Source organism: Macrotis lagotis, chromosome 1, assembly GCF_037893015.1.
Source record: "Macrotis lagotis isolate mMagLag1 chromosome 1, bilby.v1.9.chrom.fasta, whole genome shotgun sequence".
NCBI classification, from domain to species: domain Eukaryota; kingdom Metazoa; phylum Chordata; class Mammalia; order Peramelemorphia; family Peramelidae; genus Macrotis; species Macrotis lagotis.
Window position 1 is genome coordinate 409,515,475 of NC_133658.1, and position 17,748 is coordinate 409,533,222.

General features: G+C 35.2%; 1 protein-coding gene and 1 long non-coding RNA gene across 5 annotated transcripts in view; one reads left to right on the forward strand and one right to left on the reverse strand.

The window, feature by feature from the left end:
* The window catches only part of FGF1 (fibroblast growth factor 1), a 150,329-nt gene that overhangs the window by 59,012 nt on the left and 73,569 nt on the right, over positions 1-17,748 (forward strand). The window lies entirely within an intron of this gene.
* Positions 6,438-17,748, reverse strand: part of LOC141506186 (uncharacterized) — an 82,263-nt gene continuing 70,952 nt past the window's right edge. Inside the window, exon 3 of the long non-coding RNA XR_012473787.1 lies at positions 6,438-6,521. This is a non-coding gene — a long non-coding RNA (uncharacterized LOC141506186). The remainder of the gene's footprint in view (positions 6,522-17,748) is intronic.

A 17,748-nucleotide genomic window follows, 5' to 3' on the forward strand; every position in this document is an offset into this window, starting at 1 on the left:
AGCTGTGAGAAAACATGTCTTCTTTAACTTTGGTGACCCACTGCACTGCTTTGTCCTCAGAAAATGCTTAACAAATGTTCAAATAGGATTGAATTACAGTTATTGCAAGGCTTGTGTAATTGTGTCCTTTAAGGAGACATGCTAAAATACAGTTTCAAATTATGAGGTTCAGCAGTAGATTGCTAGATAACAAGAAAGGATTGATTGATCATCCATTAGGACAGAAAGTAGGAATGCAAGAGTTTTGTGAGCAGAGACCTGGGATCAAATATTAGTCCAAGGGACAGAGCTGTAAAGAGTGGTAACCTAAACATTCTATAAAACAATTTAAAATTGTGCTTTAAAAATTTCACTAAACTAAGTATGTCCCTTTATCTTGCAATACTACCCACTTAAAAGAGGCAAAAATGGAGGCATAGATCTTTTTTATACAGAAATATTTATAGTTGCACTTTTTTTTGTTAGTTGTAAGGACCTAGAAAGAAGCCCATCAGTTGAGGAAAGGTTGGACTCATTGTGGTATAGGAATTCAACCAGTACACTAGTAGTAATGAAACAGGTTCATGCAACTATTTCTTTATTGTGCCATATAAGTATGAATATGAGTAATTCAGAAAGCTTGGGATGACTTGTATGAACTGATTCAGAATGAAGTAAGCATAACCAAGATAACAATATACAAAGTGGCCACAATGTTTTAAAAGAAAAGCAGTATTGAAAGATTTCAAATTTCTGATCAATACAATGATTGATTTTAACTCCAGAGGAAATAATTGTGAAATAGGTTTTCCATCTATCAGCAAAAGGATGGTGGATAATGACAGAATGAAGTATACATTTTTAGACATGGTCAGTATATTGAACTGATATACTTGCCTGTGAGAGAATTCTATAGTGAGTGGGTAGAAATGATGCAGAAACAGTGAATACCCTACTAATAACACCTGTAGCAGAAATCAAAGAATCATTACGTAGCTTTAATGGACTAAATTACTGGCATAGTACTTTTATGCCATATTGTTATTATTTGTCCTTTGTTTTCAAAGAGAACCAGTGACATCATAGAAGATGTCTTGACTTGTGCTGGAATTGAAATTAAGTGAGACAGAGTTGCATAAAGTCATCAGTCACTTTTCCAGAGTCATCAAAGTCTAGTGGCAAGACAAAAAATCAGGATAACTGGCAATAGCCCATTATACAGTGGAATACCTTGTTGTCTTCAATATTTGACCATAGTCTAAGTGCTTGCTTTAGCTGTCTTCATGGCTATTGGAACAAATTGTTCTCATCTGACCCTTCTACCAGGTGTTCAATGCCACCTCAACAAACACAGAGAGAACTCACTGTCAGAAGCTTCATCCATATCCCTAATTTGTTTACTGGATTTGAAACTTTGCAGTGGACTTTCACTCTGTTTTCTTGAGAAGGCAGCCAAGATGAGCCATATTTGGAAGTCTGTCTTGAAGTACTTAAGTTCCCCAAGAAATATTTTGCCAAGCACACTCCTTTTCCTCAGAAAATCTGCCTCCATTTATACTGAGAGACAGACATCTAGAATTTCTCTTTTTAACCACATCATTCTTGTCAATTTCTCCCTGGCTCAATTTTTCATAGTCAATAATCTATAAACCCCTTTTCAACCAGTATGTAAATATGCTAGAGGAAGTTCAAAAAGAAAGTTCAAAGTGGTAAAGTGTTTTGAGAGTCACTTGGACAGCAATGTTATCAAATCAGTCAATACATAAATTAATTTAGACAATTCATTGGAAAGGTAAATTCTGAAGCCTACATCCTTTGGTCACATAATGAGAAGACAGCACTCAATGGAAAAGACAAATTTTGTTGGGAAAGACTGAACGCAAAAAGCTGATGGCAGAGGGGAAGATGGATAGAAAGTACCATGAAGATAATGAATATAAGTTTGGGCAGATGTCAGGAGACAATGGAGGAGAGAAGGGCCTGAATACTACAGTTGGGATCATGAAGATTAAAGAGCTCTGAACGTCTGAATAACAACAATATGCAACAGTGGGAATAAAAATACAAAAAATGTAACAATCTCTATTCACATGGAGCTCACATTCTATTGACAGAGATAGCAGCTTACATTGTAAGAGTGAAAGATAGTGAAAAATTCAACATGACTGCTAGATTGCAAGTCTAAGGACTTGCAATGGTATTACCCTTTATATTAATAGGGAAGGTAGGAGGTGGTGAGGAATTACAAACTCTTCTTAAACCAATAGATTTAATTAGCTGCCTACAGACTAAGATCCACTGTAAATATTAACCCCCTGGATTTATGAAGCTGTTCTGATCCACTGGCTGGGTTGCTGACCAAAGAACTAAAAAATAACTATATGTTTGTCCCCAAATAAACAGAGAGAATGAGACAGAGGAAGACAGATGGCACCTCCCAGGAGAAAGCTATCTATAAATGGAAAATTATGTTGGAAAAAAATCTCATTTGATGTGAGCCCATTTCTGACTCTGTCTGGAAATGCACGGCAGAAGGAAGTGAAGGGGACGGGGCGTGCACAAGTGTGCACAGGTTGGAGACCGCAGAACTCTACTTGTATGAATGTGTGTGTATTGACATGAGTGGGATGAGGTGTGGAACTGCAGTTTGCTGCCAAGGTAACCACACCTCGACAGAGACCCAAAACAAACCTGTGTTCATTTGTATTGTTTTGTGTGGTTCAGTTGCTGCTTATGCTGGCATGCCTCATGAAGAGTAGAGAAGGGCAAAAGGGAAATGAATGAGGGGAGAAGGGGAGAGGAAGGAAGATATGGAAGGATGTTGCAAGTTTGACATCACATCCTTGATCTTAGGATCAGAGCTCATTTTATAGAGGAAACTGCAGAAACTTAGATGGATTAAGTGACTTGTTCAAGGTCACACAGGTAGTGAATGGCAGAGTTTGGAATTCAAACAGAGATCCTTTGATTCCAAAGAACAATTCAATCTCCCTTATAAATCTGATTAGTTACTCTGCAAGACCCTTTTCAATTCTCTGAGTCAACTACATTCAGATTTATATATATATATATATATATATATATATATATATATATATATATTTATTTGTGTGTGTGTGTGTGTGTGTGTGTGTGTGTGTGTGTGTGTATATATATATATATATATATATATATATATATATATCTAGAAATGTATAGCTGGACATTCTGTTCCAAATTGACATAAAAACTTAGGTAGGAAAGACTTTAGAGATCATCTAATTTAGCCCCTTCCTTTTAGAGGTAAGGAAATTGAGGGCCACAGAGATGAAGTGATTTGTCCAGGTGACACAAATAATGGGAATGCCTAGGGCAGCTAAGAATGTTGCAATGGGTAGAGTGATGGACCCCGAGAATGCAATGTGTTGCAAGTAATAACTTCTGCCCACTCAACTATCATAAAAGTGATTCCCTAAATACAATTTCTCTTAAATTAAGTAATTACAATAAAAGTCACTCATCATTAAGGAGATATGCAATGTTCCTATATACCAAAAGTCTTGCTATAAATTTCAGTTATTGTAGTCTACAACTGCACTAAGACTTTTGGGATGTCTTGTATATGATAGAAAAAAGGAAGCAAGTCAGTCATGTAGACAAAGTAAGGAATTAAAAAGGGATGCCCTAAGTATTTCAGTGTAGTTTTAGGAGAATGATGATGATGATGATGATGATGATGATGATGATGATGATGATGATGATGATGAATTATAGAGTCCAGTTCACAGTTATATTCTACCTTGTGCTGATCAGACAGCATTATTAATTCATATGCCATGCTTTAAAAAGGACATTGACAAAAGAAAATATATCTATAAAAGAGAGCAACTTGGGGTAGTGGTGGAGTACAATGAATGCCTAGAAATCATGTCATTTAATTTAATTGAATAAACATTCACTCTGCACATTAGTGTGAAGAAAACTATGATGCAGTCTGGAGAGGTGCAAAGCTTAGAGAAATGCCACAAAATAATAGTTAAAGGAATAAATAATAGTATAGTTGCATTAGTACAAGAATATTTCTCCTATAGCAAAAGAAAAATTCAGAGATCTGAACTAAATACACACACACACACACACACACACACACACACATAGACACATTACATAAATTTATCTCTAAACACATAAACTTATATATATTTATATCGATATGGAATTCTATTCTACATTATTCTATGCTTAGAATTAGATAGATATCAAATTATATAAGGTATATTCCTTTCAAATAGTAAAATTCTAAATGTCTGAGAGAGAAACCCTTATGTTGAGCTCACCTTTACATACCACATATATACAGATACATGCTTTATATACCACAAATATATACATGTATTTTATTATGTACATAATAAAATCTATGTAATATATCTTACTTATTTATAATGGAACATATGTGATATATCAAACATATATTATGTTTACATATATATGATAAATATATAATAGAACCCTATTAAAAACTTATATTGGATTACAAAGAGCCAGGACATTTGAATATCTTTGATAAATGGCAAGCCAGTCCCTACTTGAATATGTCCAGCAATTGTAGTCTCACTATTTCATGAGCTAATCTCTTTCATTGTTTAAAACTAATTGTTAGAAAGTTCTTCCTTATAAAGAGCTAAAATTTGCTTTCCTGTAACTTCTACTCATTGACCTTGGTTTTGCCTTCTGTAGCAACAGAAGATGAGACTATTTCCTCTCCCACATGAGCTCTTCAAATAGCTGGTTAGCCATCCTGTCCCCATTTAGTTGTTTTGTCAGGCTAAGTATAGTAAATAGAAAACTAGCTTTGGAATCATGAAAACTTGGATTCAAGATAGTCTGACACATATTAAGTGTTGATCCAAGGCAAATTAGAACTTTTCAGTGAAGGTTTAATCTAGTAGATCTATATATGTGTATGTATATCTGTATTAATATCTATATAATGATACATAGAAACTGAGAGGGACAGATGGAAAGAGAAAAGCTTGAGCTAAGACTTTTGCAACAACCTATTGAAAGATTCACCAAAAAGATTATATCCTATAGAATTAATGGAATTTGAAGAGGGCAGATGTGATTTACTGAGTTATTGATAATGTTCATTTAGGAATCATGGGGAAAGGAAGATATCTAGAAGACAAGAGTTAGAAAAATGTTGCAATTTTAGTCAAAATTCTGGAATGGAAGCCTAAATAGATGATTTATGAGCACTTATAAAGGATAGCTGCAATCAATAGGAAAACGCTTGGTTTCACTAAGAACCAGTTATGTCACTAAGCCCTTGTTTTTCTTTTGTGATTGAGTTCCTAGAGATAAAGTTCATGAAAATGTTATAGATATAGAATATTTGGCTTCTAGCAAGACACTGGATAAATCATTATTTTTTCTAAATAGTATCCTAAATATACACTTGCTTTAGTTAGTGCATGTGTTCCTTAAAATTGTGTGTGCATGTAATTTTGCAAGTTAGATACAATTTTAAATGCATTGATTTATTTAAAGAAATCATGCAATAAAACATTTTGTAAAGCAAGGAATCATCCATAATTTCAATACTGCCACCACTCTCAAAGCAAAATGTTTCCTTTTTTCAAATTCAGGTGGCTTTCTAAAACACATGGAAATTTCATTGGAAAGATTAATTTTGTTTTTCATATTGGAAACTGTTTTTTTTAATTCTGATCTCTTCCTTGGCTTTAAGTCAACAATAGAATCTTAAATTTGTAAGCAGACCTCAGAAACTATCTAGCCCAACCCTTCTCTGAGTAGATATCTCTGTTCTAACATTCCCAGCAAACAGTCATAGAGCTTCTGCATGAAGAGCTCGAGTAATAGGAAACTCATTACCTCTTTAACCTATCTTTAACCTATCCCATTTTACTTTAATCTGTTCACTAGAATTTGAAGACTTTTGAGCAACCTAGTCCATCACTCTTTATTTTAGAAAGGACCCAAGGGCTTAAGTGACTTGTTGAATTTAAATTTAAACCAGGAATAAGATTTGAGTTATTGGTGACTGATTAAATTATTTTAAATTTAGATAATTTATTAGATTAGATAATTTTCCTTTTCAGTTTTAACTATTGAATACTATGATCCTTCAAATAGATAAAAGTAAAATGAAATGTTTCAGGAGTAGAATCTGGGGATTTGGGATGTGAGGAAAAGGAATGGAAGAGGTAAGAAAACAGGATCATTTGAAAAACATATCAAAGATGACCTGGAGAGTAGAGTGAGCTGAGGAAGGTGATGGAGGTCAATTGCTGAACATTTGGTGCTTATATGACTGAATCTGAAACAAAAAGTGATGGGGAATGAACAGGATACTGGGAAGAAAATGCAAAGAAGACAAATCCAACCCTATACCACTCTTTTGCAAGAAGCAATTCACTACACTTTCCTAGCTATTCGCTGATGGTATTGTTTCTGCAAGAAGTACATGATGAAGGTACTCACCGAAGTATTCCAAAACCCTTGGCAAGCTGAGACATTCTGTCAGTTCTGGGAGTGCCCTAGAATGAGGAGTTTTCATTCATTACAAAAGAGGATTCATTCTATTGTGGTAGGTCTCCACCTATGTTTGAATATTGTCTACTCTTCATCATGACTAATGTCACTTTCCATTTTAAGATGGGAGGGTAAGGAGATGAGTGCATTACATGTCAGGATTTAAAGTCATGGGATGCCTTAGTGGTTACTCATCTAACCCAAGAGCAGCCAAGCTTTCATTCCCCTAGTTCAAGGCAATACCACACTTAAAAAAAAATCTTGCTGAAACTTAAATGATCATGGACTTCCCTGTAATAAGACTTGGTACAACATTTAACCACATGATCTGAGCAGTAAGTGTTATTCAGCAAGAATTTGAGTCAATGAAGAATTTCACAGTATCTGTTCCTTCTCAGATATCCTCAACTTTCCTCAGAAAGTAGCCTAAACAACTTCGAGGCAGAACCCCAATCCCCCCAAAAAAACAAAAAACAAAACTCCATTTTAAGGAAGTATAAACTTGCTCAATGGGAGGAACCAACCTTTGGGGAAGGCATTGAAGGTTTAAGGAATTTGTCTTGTTGAGTAAAACTTAATCCTTAGAAAACCCAAGACTTTGCTTACCACTGTCTTATGGGAAGATTACCTGTTTTTAGATCCCTTTTAGTCATGTTGGGAGGTCAAGATTCTTAATCTGGTCTTTGGAACCCTCTAATACTTAAAGTCATGAGAGAAAAATGCTCTCCTTGTTCTCCACATCAAAATATCCTTGGTTTCATGAGTGTGGTATTCCTTCCAAGGACACAGACCACAACCTTTCTAGGTCTCAGTTCACAGTCTTTATGAATTACTATGGTAAAAGGAAACTCAGAGATCAGCCTTCAGACCCTGAACTTCTTACTCACTAGGCTGGTGCTTGAATGATAATCAGTTTTGTAGGGGCTTCCTGAGTTTGTTTTATGTTGGTAGATAATGTGAAAGTGGTATATTTATGTTTCAGGAGACATTGGAGTAGTACATTAATGGATATGATCTTTTCAGGAATGAGAGGTGATTAGAAGATATACACACTGAGACAAAGCATAAACAATAAGATTGGATACATTAAACAAGGGAAAAGTGAGGGACAGAAAAAAGAAATAGAAGACATAACATGGCCTGCTATTTGATTTACCCTTTACTGGTGGTTATGTCCTGAAGACAGGGCCACTCAACAGTCATTTAATAGTCCTGATCTACATTGGCTCATTCAGAAGTCAAATTGTAAAAAAGGGGTGGTATTTAAAGAGAGCATATCATATTATTTTGATCCTTAATGTGGCTATAGCATCTGGAGCTGTCTGTTCCCCAAATTTCATTCAGTTTAACTTTCAAAATACTTTCTATGGTCTAAGGGGAAGCAAGGTGGCACAATGTATAGAATACTAAATCTAGAGTCAGGAAGACATCTTCTTGAGTTCAAATTTAGCTTCAGAGACTTCCTATCTGTGTGACCCTGGACAAGTCACATAGTTTTCTCATCTGTAAAATGAACTGTAAAACCACCCCAGTACCTTTACTAAAAACAACTCCAAAGAGTTGGACACAACTAAAACAACTAAATAACCACCACCACCACAACAACATGGACAAAATGATGGCAATATGAAAAAAACAAAATCAAATCCATGTTGACCCATAAGGAGCTTACAATCTTTGGGGTAGGGGGAAGATGTAATGCATAGACCAAAATTTCCAGTCTCTACAAAGTAATATAAAATAATTTTGATGGTATAAGTTCACTAATAACTGGGGAGATCAGATAAGTTTTTGTGTTGGAGATGGTTCCTACATTGTGCTTTGAATGAAAGATTCTATGATCCCAAGGTGATAAGGGAAGTTATTTCAGACATGGGTTACCCTCATGCCTAGGTTTGGAGGCCAGAGATAGAATGTCACAATGGACAGTATTGCCTAGAATAGAGAGAATGTGTAGAGTACAGTTATGAAATAATATGGAAGGGCAAATAGGAGCCAGAATGCGGCTCAATGCTACACTAAAGATTTTCTATTCTATACTAGAGGCAATAAGAAACTTTAGTTTTTCAACAGGACAGTTACATGATTGAATCTGTGATTTTGGAGTATCAGATATGAAGAGAAAGAATTGGAGAGAACTAGAGGTGGGGGGATTATGAAGAAATTTCAGAAATAGTCAAGGTAAGAGAATATGAAAACCTGTACTATGATAGAAAATTTGTTACCCAGAAGAAAAGGGATCCAGATATGAATAATATTGTGGAATTGGTGTCTATGATTCTTGACAACCATTTTAATAAAGAGATTAAGGGACAAAGAAAAGTCAAGGATAATTGCAAGGTTGCAAACCCTAGGTGAATGGAAGGAGGGTGGTACTTCCTTTTTCTTTTTTTCTTTCTTTTTTTTAACATTTCCATATTATCCATGTTGCAAAAACAAAAGAAGTTTCAAAAAATAAAAAAGTAAAAAAGTATGCTTTAATATGCACCCAGTTCAATTCTTTCTCTGGAGGTAGATAGCATTTTTCATCATGGATTTTTTGGAATTGCATTGGATCATTGTTTTGATCAGAGTAACTAAATTGAAGTTGATGCTTTCTTTTTTGTTGTTTTTGTTTTAGGTTTTTGCAAGGCAAAAAGTTTGGCTAAGGCCATACAGCTAGGTAATTACTAAGTGTCTGAGGATAGATTTGAACTCAGGTACTCCTGACTCCAGGGCTAGTGCTCTATCCACTTCACCACCTAGCTGCCCCAAAGTTAATGTTTTCAATGAAAAAATTGGGCAGTTTGGAGAAGAGGACAGTGTTGTGTTTTTTTTTTTTTGTGGACACTGTTTTTTTTTGTGGACAGGGGGAATATAATGAGTTTCATTTTGGACATATTTAATTGGATTTACAAAAAGAGATAGGCAGTTAATATGAGATGAGTTCAAGTCAGTAATTTCACTCACAAAGAATCAGTATCTTTGTGACCTTAGGTAAATCACTCAACCTCCTTTTCAATTCCTCATCTGAAAATGAGGATCAGATAGTAGATCAGAAATTTCAGCCACTGCATGTGGCCTGAATCAGATGGAAAAATTGGAAAATACATAACAAAATAAATAAAAATACAATAAATACAGATAATGCTAAAATTTAAAACTAAGTCAACCTGCAGGTATTGTTTCATATATATATATGTATATATATATATATATACATATATATATATATATATATATATATAAATGGCACATATTTCTAGTTGAGTTTTATGAATTTGAACCAGATGAACTTTCATCAGATTTCCTTCCAATTCTGAAAATATGCACCAATTACTCCTAAATGCTATGTGTTATCTCTAGAAAATGCTTGAGAATTCCATTTCATAGAAGAGAGTCGGGTATAAACTGTGTCTTTTATAAACATTATATTAAGCCAAATAAGCAGTCAAAAAGTATTTTTAAGTATTCAGAGACCAACATGATCAAGAGTACAATGCATCGTAGAAAGGCCAAAGTAAAATTGTAACGGAAAGCTATTTTCCTTTCCATTCTTCTTTCTAGATTCAAATTTTTTTGTCTAAAAAAGAAAAATCACATAGTAGATTTTCTGGAGTCCACAAGTTCCATTACAATCAATAATAGAACAAGCCCATAAAATGCAAAACTATTTCTGGGCTGAGCTCCAACCATAATCTTGGTCTGTACCATCTACCCATTTTCTGGTTCAAGGCAGCCCAGTCTGGTGGTGAAGGAAAAGTTCTGGGCTTAGAGCCAGTAGACCTGATCCACATCCCAGCTCTACCACTTACTAGCCATGTGGTGTTGGGTAAAGTCATCTCCTTCTTTTTGAATTTTTGTCTTTTCATCTGAAAAATAGGAACAAATCCTATTATTGACCTACAAGGGCTGTGAGCTTGTTAAGTCTTAAAGCTGTGTATAACTGATCTTCAGAGTGTTTCATTTTCTTCTGGTAGCCCTGGGAGGGCAAATAGAATCAGTGAATAGAAATTAATACTACTATGTGAAGCACTTGGACAATTTTAAAGTGCTACATAGATGAATATTGTTATTGCTATTAATGTTACAGTTATTGTTATAGGAAAGTAGATTTTGACTGGATATAAGGAAAACTTTCCTAACCATTATGATTATCCCTAAATGACAAAGGCTAGCTCAAGAGACAGTGAGCTAGTTCCCTGTTACTAGAAGTCTTTATGAGAACATAAATTTAGAACTAGAAAAGACATCAAAGGTCAGTTACTTCAAACCCCTCATTTAATTTAATTTAATTTTTTAATGATGAAATTTTTCAAGATGAAAAATTAGGCAGAGTATGCAAACACATATTCAATTCAAAAGCTAAGAAATATAAAATTAAGATATATGATGTGTAAATAAACATTTATGAAATCAATTTGGCTTGTAAAATAGAAATTCTATTATAATTTCCTAAAATAGCTTAAAGCACAATTTTACAGAATTAAACCTCTCCAAGAAAAGATAGAGATAGTTTAATTGCCATTGTATTACTCAGAATTTAAAGCAAGTTAATTGTTTTTCTTTTTAAAAAGTGGCTTGGGATGTCATTTTATAGAAATCATTTATTAATATTTTCAAAATGGCCTTATTTAAGGGCAATAGATTATAAATAATCATTATTCCTTGTATCATTTCATTCATATCCAATTCTTTATGACCCCATTTGAGTTTTTTGCAGACATACTCGAGTGGTTTGCCATTTCTTTCTCCAGCTTATTTTATGGATGATAAATTTAAAGCAAACAGGGGTATGTGACTTGTCTAGGGTCGTACAACTTGGAAGTGTTTGAGAATAATTTGACCTCAAATCTTCCAGACCCCAGGTCCAACTTGCTATCTACCGTGTCATCTAGTTACCCTAATATCATTAATCCTAGACACACTTAATTGAAGAAAAAATATTCGCTAAAAAGGACTTTATTTTATATACTAATATAATTCCCTCTCCAAACAGCAATCATTCAGTTGTACCACATACTCTTCCAAATTTAATAAAAAAGTATATGGCCACTGGTCAGGGATGCTGGAGATTAAATACATGATTCAGGTAGAGGGCACAGACTGAGTGTCCTTCCAACGTCTATGGTTCTAGAATAAAAAGGATTATTTTTGTTATTATTTCCTTCATGGATCTAGAGGTCCAAGAGTCATTAATGCAGGCTGACTTTTAGAAAAAAATTCATTTGATTTTTGCAAGGCAGTGGGGTTAGGTGATTTGCCCAAGGTCACACAGGTAATTATTAAGTGTATGAGGTCACATTTGAACTCAGGTCCTGCTGACTCCAGGGCTGGTGCTCTATCCACTGCACCACCTAACTGCCCCCAAGGTTGATTTTTTTTAAACTGCTTTTTAGATGCTACAAAACTCACAAGGCGGTTACTGAGACAGAGAGCATGAGTGAGGTCTTTTTGTTTCTTTCATTATGGATTCTTCATGGACTTCATTAGGAGAATCTATCTCCTTGTCTTCCTAAGAAACAAGACAAAACCCCATCAGTGCAGGATCTCAGGGTGTTCCCTTCATACACAAGACCTCAGACATCTGTTTTGTATTGGGAGCCAGCAGCAGTCAAAGTCCTCACATAATGTAGCTGGATTTGCAGCCAAAGATCCTTGAATATGTGTTTTCTGACCCCAAAAAGGCCCCACAAAAATATCCCCTCCGGTCATGTTCAGAACTTTACCCCAGTCCAAAGGGACAAAGAAAATGAACTTGAGTTTAGTTAATAAGTTACAGCAAAGAGGGAATTAAAACACCTGGCTCTTCTCTTCAGTTTCCTCCCTTGCCTTCATGAAACCCTTTTGTTGCTGAGGCCTCTGCCCTACCTCCTCCCATCACCCCATTTCACAGATGTTTTCCTGAAGTCAAATAGATGTCAGTGCAGATCATGTCTATCAGAGATCATTCAAACTGTCCTTTCTGCTGGGTATAGCCAGAGAGCTATGAAAGCTCTACATTTCTCTTTTAACTCTGGACTCTGATTTTTGAGCTCCATCTAAAAATCTATAGGGCCTTCTTTAATTGTTAGATGAAAGAACACTGAATGGTATTTCAGATGCTTTAAATATTACACAATTTCATCTTTCTAACTTGATTGGGAACAGGCATGATACAGCTGTAGAGTAATAAAAAATGTTATTCTCATAAGTGGTGGGAAATGGGAATTGAAAGAAATAAACATAAGGAATAAGCCAGAGAAAGAAGATTGGAGATTGCAAAATTTTACTATAAAGTACCCTGCCATGCCATCGGTTTATATAAAATCATGTTCCCCAAATGATAATGATGTGTAGGTTTATCCCTTTTAGCAAACTCTATACCTGAAAATCCGGGATTGCCAATGAAATAATTATTCATCTTGCAAAGGGTCTCACAATAAGATTTCTTTAATTAGCAAGAACCTCTAGTGCATTTAAAAATAAATTTGATTTATATTTGTAAGGAACACATCTACCTAATAAAATGAATGTGCTAATCAGGTCCTAGATTTCAGAGGACAGAAATAAAATTTCATACTCAGTTTATCTTAATTAATTAAGAGTTTTAGAAAAATAACGTGAAAACCATGTGAAAATACTCATGCAATGTTCATTTCACTTTGCTGTCACCTCTATGTCCTTGTCTGTCTGCTTCAGTAAAATCAAGCTACAAAAGCAATTACTCCCAGGAAACCAATCTACATAGAAACAGCCAGATCAGTGTATGGCCTGAAGAAGTTAGGAGCTGTGTGGTTTTCCATGGAGCTAGACAAAGGGAACTGAGGATTCTTACAAATGTGCTACTCTTGAGTTGTCAGATAAAGTTAAATAAACACCAGGGATAGGAGTTTTCCTTTGGAATCAGAGTCCACAATCTTGGATACTCATTAGTCACTCTCCCTCTATCAGTATGTTTCCTCCTTCTTTGAATAAATGGCCTTCATCAACTTCATTTATAGTGTTCATATTACTATCGCATTAGTTATAATGTTTCCTTTGTCATCTGAGGAAACAGCCAGTAGCATCTGATTTATAATGGGATTTGATAATATTCTCCCCTCTCTTCTTTTTTCAATTAGATTGTTCTAGTTAGTCAGGGCCTTGGTACTATACATAGTATTTCTATGGAGAAGTAAAGTATAATGAAAAAAACTATAGAAAAGAAAGGTAAGGTAAGAAAAACTATTTTTAAAAGACTATAGAAAAGGAAGACTAGGAGACCTGAGTTCTAATCCTGACTATGCTATTGACTATGCTGTGTGACCTTGGACGTATGTCAACTTCTCTGAACTTTGGCTTCCCATCTCTAAAATAGTGGTGGTGAAGATTATGATGATGTCAACTTTGTTTTCCTCACAAGGTTGTAAAAACCAAATGAAATTTGTAAAAGTATTTTGAAAATTGTGATATATTAAGACAAAAATGTAAGGTATTTAAAAATTCCTCTATCATCTAACTATTGGCATTAATTCAAGAATATGAGGGGAGATCAGGAGCCAGAAATAAATTGATCAGACATTAGAAGGAATGAACTCTTAACAGTTTTATCTCTGTTCTGAGATAAAGCATTTCAGAAATCATTGATTTGAAGTAGGTATGGAAGTAGAAATATTATGCTCCAACTTCAGAGACATTGAATTTATTTTCATTGAAAAGGTATTAAGCCCAGAGAAGGAAAGATGACTTGTCCCAAGTAAGCCACTGAGTCCAGGACAAAATTGAGTCTAGAAGTCATGGCTTTTTAATGTCTCATCCTATATTTCTTCTGAGAATTTTGACCCCCCATTATTTGTCACCAGGAAAGATTATTTTGTGTTTCATTTCTGATATTCCTATGGAAGATCAATGAATCCTAAATTATCAAGATACACTGCACTACCTCCTGTGAACAACTATAATACATAATCTTCCTTGGCCAGTGAATTCACATGGTTTCCTGGGGTGGGGGTGGGGAGAAGGGCTATAGCCTGGTAGAAATATGGAATAAGAGCTGAAATCTCAGTGAAAGAAAGTAGGTGAAGAGACAGAAACATATTTAGAGAAAGGTCCTGGGGTCATAATATCTCCCTAAGTCAATAAGAGAAGAAGGAGAAGCAGTGTATTAAGCCTGGCATGTAAGAACCAAACTGATGCATGTGATGGTACTAATCATGTAAATTGTATAGTCCCAAGGCAAGGTGGAATCCACCAGAAGGAAGGGTTTTTGACTCCCTACTAACTTCTAGTTCTTTACTCAAATGATTAGAGGACCTCAACTTGTGTCACTATAAGTTGGAATAAACATAAAGGTCTCTGGGAGAGGTAGAAACTACTAGAGAAGTCTTATTTATGGGGGTGGGTATGATTGCTTGTGTTTTCTGTCAGTAATAAAGTCTATCTTGTATTCAATGTTTTGTTAGTCTTAGTATAGTGCTGAGGACTCTTTTAGGGAAAAATAAAACCCAATTCTTATGTTCCTAGGGGAAACCATGGGCAAGAGTGCAAATGACTATTGAATTATTATTGAGAAGACTTCAATATCCAACTTAGTCCACTTAAGCTCAGAGCTATGATTCCAAGTCATTGCCTTAAACATTTAATCTCCTATTTAGTCCATTTCCCAAGGTCGTGTTCTTGCTATATTTCTCTCTCACATACAGAGAAAGCAATTAATCTAGGGAAGCCAAAAAAAATTGGCTGGGAAGCTGTACTAAATACAACAGTTCTTCCCCATGTATCACAGCCTACTTTTCCTTTTTTCCTTTTTTTTTTTTTACTGAGGTTCCATTTTTTCCCCTTTCTCCACCTGGCTATGGATCTTTTTCTAATGCGAGGTCACATAGATGCACAGGCCAAGGATGCTTATGAATTACAATTTTCCCCAGGAGATGGCACATCTTGGAGAATTTTTGATTCATTGATTCTCCATAGGAAATTCAGATATATTTTTTACAGATGTTGAGTACAGAGACCCTTGTACTGTCAAAAAAGCATCATAAAGAAAAGAAAGCCAGAGGCTTATCTTGGAATACAATGGAGTCCCATTATATTCCATTTTTAAAATAATTTAATTTTTGTTACATTTTAAGTTCCAAACTGTCTCCTTTTACTCTCTCCCTATCCCACAAAAGAGGCCACGATTTGACACAGATAAATTTGTATAAAACCATTGTATGCATATTTCTATTTATCAGTTCTTTTTCTGAAGGTGGATATTTTCCTTCATATGTCCTTTATAGCTGATTTGAGTATTTATGGGACTCAGAATAACTTGGTTATTCACAATTGTTTTTTAAACAATATTGGTTTTCTTATATACAGCATTTTCTTGATTCTGCTCACTTCACTAAACTTCATTATTAGTTCTTGCCAGTCTTTCTATATTTTTCTAAAATTAACCAGCTCATCATTTCTTACAGCACAATGATTATTCCATCATAATCATACACCATAACTTGGTTATCCATTTCCCCAGTTGATGGGCATCCCTTCAACTTCCACTTATTTGCCAACACTAAGAGAGCTGCTTTAGATACTTTAGAATATAGAAGTTCTTTTCCTTTTTTCCCTAATCACCTTAGGAAACAGACCTAATAGTGATATGAATTTCCTTATATTTCTGAACAAGATGAAGCTAAATGTCTTCTCAAATCTGTTTTTATCTGAATAGGGCACAATGGGATAACCATTTATGGTGAAACTGGAACTCCTCTTTGATCCTTAGCTACTCATTTCTTAATGAGGTCAGTGAGGCTTGAGTTCTCCACCAGGTGTCACTGTGACAAGCAGAGAGCTCTCGGGGGAAAGGTTGCCAGCTAATAAGGTCTCAGGAACTGGCTCTATTTTCTGATTGTCTTCCTTCAGTTTCCAGCAGCTCAGACACTGAGCCCTCCTGTTTCAACCCTAGGGTGTAGCTAACTCAGTGAGAAAGAAGCAGAGATTCCACTTATCCCTGCTCACTAGATGGTTTATTTTCCTCTTCCCTACTGCTGACAGGGACAAACAATAATTCAGTAAAGGAAATTTGAGTAATGGAAAGAAATGGGGAAAAAATAAACATATCAAACTGGGCAGTATCCCCAGGGCCACTGCCTTTAAAGAAAACAAATCAAGTAGATGTAACTATTTCTGGGGGATTGGGAAGGAGGGGACCTCACACTCTGCTTTCTCTCTGAGTCCCTTTCACCAGCTCCATAGTCTATATTCTAGAAGATAAAGAAATAGGAAAGTTGAAGGTTTCCTGGAACTGTGAAACTAGTCAGTGGTACTGGCAGTAAAGGAATCAAGAGACATGGACGTAGTCCTACTTTTGTCACTAAGTAGCTTTGTCAGGACTTTTGTTTTCACACCCGTAAAATGAGAGAGTTCAACTCCATGCTCCCTGAGATCTCTTCCAGTTTCAACAAGTCAATCAGTTTAGTCATGTCCAGACTCTTTGTGACCTTGGTTGGTGTTTTCTTGACAGAGATACTGGAGTGGTTTGCTATTTCCTTCTTCAGTTCATTTTAAAGATGAGGAAACTGAGGCAATCAAGGTCAAGTGACTTGTCCAGGATCACATAGCCAGTAAGTGACTGAGGTTAGATCTGAACTCAAGAATATAAGGTTTTCTTATTCCAGACCCAGCACTCTAGCCACTGTGCCACCTGTCAATTCTAACATTTCCGTTAATGCATTTATCATTCTAGCTAGTATTATACACTGTAGCTAAGCCTAAAAAAACATATTTATGATCAGGGGATAAAGTATTTGGAGTCAGAGGACCTGGGTTCAAATCCTGATTTTAATAAGTAACCTTTGTTAACTTCTTTGGGTCTCAGATCCTCATTTGTAAAATTAGAGGGCCTCTAAAAGTCCCTTCCAGTTCAAAATCTGTAATTTTTATGAATAGCAACATTCAAGTATAATAATATAGTAAAAACACAAATTTTTTGACCAGCATCTGGGCAAAGGCAAAATTTTATAATGATATTTCATTCTTTTACAGTTTTTTCAACAAGCATATATATGTATATATTAAGCACTTGTTATTTACTAGGCATTGGAGATACAGAGATTAAAAAACTATAACTGTCTCTGCATTCAATGAATTTGTAGTTTCTAGGTTAATTCACTTTTATATTTCCTTTTAAGATCTGCAAAACTTTTCGTATACATTGTCTCTTTAAAAATGTTTTGAATTCTCAAAATATAAAAGATATACACCTCCCAAGGCTAAATGCAAGGGATTTGTTTCCTGCATTCTGTTAAT